Genomic DNA, 2,998 nt, shown 5'->3' with positions numbered 1-2,998 from the left:
CTGCTATTTACACTACTTTGGTATACGCAACAATATTGTATGATGAAGTAGGGCATTATTGATGGAAAAAAGTTGAAAAATAGCAAATTGAAAATACGTAGTTGAAAATAGCAAATCTACAAGCTCACAACACCTAGCAACGTGAGGTGTTGTGAGCTTGTAGATCACTATTTTCACCTATTTTTGTCTCTTTCTTAGATTATTTGACAATTTGACCAATTCATGTTTGGCTGTTTTTTCTAGTTTGCTTATTACTTTTGATGCAGTAATGGTATTTTTTATGTATTAAAAAGGTCTTAAAGGTCCTTAAATTTTCACTTCACTGTCATCTGGGGACCCCCAGCCAAAATTATGCGTGGACCACCCTGGGGGTCCTGACCCACAGGTTGAGAACCAGATGTGACCATCTATATTTGGGGATGTCATTTGTCTTTTGAATGGTCTGACTTGATGGAAATGTTTAACGGCATGAAAGTACTGTACATGCAATACAACGTTTAGCAGCGTCAGTCAGTCCTCATGGAAAACGAATGTTACATCTCAACGTGATGTTACTTCCAAGGTGAATCATATGCTAGTTCTGGATGAACGGAACACTTGAAAAGGCAGCTAGCTATAGTTGCATTCTCTCCTCCCTCATTCAGCCTGCTCAGCATTCTTTTTCTGTTTTAGGCTTTTCTGCTATAACTGCTATAACTGTAACTGATAGTTACAAGTGAAGATTGGGGACTCGAACACGCGACTCGCTGTCAGGCCAGAGCCTATACACTATGTGGCATGTGCCTGGACTGCTAGGCCAGTGGGCGCCCCGGCCTGCTCAGCATTCTGAACGGGATCCAGGGACCCCAGGTGTCCTTGAAGGGGGTTCCAAGGGGTCCCCAGTAAAAAAGAAAGTATAGTAACCAAATGGACCTTTATGGGCCAGGGCCCACTTTCCACCGGGGTTGAACCGGTTCGATTCTTATTTCCCGCCCAATATTGAGTGTTTCCACTGAAAATGAATTGGTTCAGAACCCTTAAAGTTATTGGTTCGAAACTGGAATCAAAAAATGGCAGCCGGTTCCGTGAAAGCAACCAAGGTTCCAAGAATCTATAGAACGGAACCTTGAATATCAAACTGAAATAATTTGAGAATTACAGCTCTATTCTATTCTAACAGTCTCCTCCCCTCCCCTCCCCTCCCCTCCCCTCCTCTCCTCTCCTCTCCTCTCCTCTCCTCTCCTCTCCTCTCCTCTCCTCTCCTCTCCTCTCCTCTCCTCTCCTCTCCTCTCCTCTCCTCTCCTCTCCTCTCCTCTCCTCTCCTCTCCTCTCCTCTCCTCTCCTCTCCTCTCCTCTCCTCCCCTCCCCTCCCCTCCCCTCCCCTCCCCTCCCCTCCTCTCCTCTCCTCTCCTCTCCTCTCCTCTCCTCTCCTCTCCTCCCCTCCCCTCCCCTCCTCTCCTCTCCTCTCCTCCCCTCCCCTCCCCTCCTCTCCCCTCCCCTCCTCTCCTCTCCTCTCCTCTCCTCTCCCAGTCCAGCCTGGCACACCCTGCAGAGTGAGGGCTCCCTGTTTGTTTGCATTCTTGCAGTGGGAATGAGTAGCATTATGACAGAGAGCTGGTCAAGCTGCTGCAGGCAGCGAGCCAGGCGGGACAGACAGCAGCAGGGGAGGCTGAGAATGAAGCCGGTGTTTTGCTGGTCATCTTGCCTCTGGCCAGGACTCCTAGGGCACCACGACCTGGACTACAGACAAGGGGCTGTACCAAAGCTTGGATCACTCACCCACAACAAGAGACAAAATATGCCTCGCCGTGCATGTTGTTTGGTGTGGACTCAAGTGGTTTATTCAGTGGTTATTGGAGTTCATTTCCAGGATGACGTACTGTATATAAGTTGTAAAGAGTTTATCATACCTTATCTTTTGAATGATAGAGGAACTGATGTAAAGAAATGTAATTTGTTAAAATATCTAATAATTATGCCTAAAAAGCATCCAGCCACTATTGTATTACAATTTAGTAAATAAATACGTAGTCATTTAATCACATAAACAGATCCAAAACAATCACATTCACAACATTCACCATGCAAAGTTTCATTTTCTCACAACAAAACAAATGGTGGATATTTCTTTTCAGCACGCAAAATAATAAAATGTAAAATCAAAGTATATATACAGCTAATGCTATGGTTTTCTCGTATTGACCCCGCAAATAAAAGAGCCCAGCCAAAGCCCATACACAAGAGCCAGAGTCTTCGCCTCGAGGCACACAGACAGGACTGGAGGCAAGCTGAGCCTGGAGGATGCTGGGATATGAATGGTGTCTTTGAGCATGTGGAACGCCTCCAAGCCCAGCCAGAGCCTTGTCCCCGCTGCCGTGGATACTGACATCCATGCAAATCATAACGGAGATGACAGCCTGGCCCTTCCCACCACTCACTCTGCAAGCCTCCGTGCCAACTACTAGCCAGCCAGCAGTGTTGCCAGATTTAGAGAGAAATAAGCAAACTGGTCCATGAAAACAAGCCCAAAAGAAGTGACTAAATAGGCCACATGAGCAACTTTATAAACCGATATGCATCAGCTATTCGAAAATAGCCAATGTAAAAGCTCACAACGTGTCACATCTACCATAAATAATAAAAACATTACACAAAAAAAAACAGCAACCCACAGCTACCAATATTTAGTCGCTTATAATAAGTGGACATGGCAACGCTGCCAGCCAGCCATCCAGCTAGCTATCTACCAAGCCTGCTGTGCAGACAAGAAGGGACAAATTGGGACAAATACCCCCCCCCCACCCCACACACACACACACACACACACACACACCACCACCACCACCACACTCCCTCACACTCCACAGCTCGCTGCAGAAGGCTCTGCTCGGGGGGCTAATTCTGCATCGGGATCACCATTTGTACTTGTTATGCTGACATAATTAATCTCCTGTTGTGACCAGCGGGGGCGTGAGGGCCTTGCCGCTCTGCTGCCCCACCCCTGGCTGCCACCACCGCA

The sequence above is a fragment of the Electrona antarctica genome (assembly GCF_951216825.1).
Source record: "Electrona antarctica genome assembly, chromosome: 3".
NCBI classification, from domain to species: domain Eukaryota; kingdom Metazoa; phylum Chordata; class Actinopteri; order Myctophiformes; family Myctophidae; genus Electrona; species Electrona antarctica.
Note: the sequence above shows the minus strand (reverse complement) of the source record.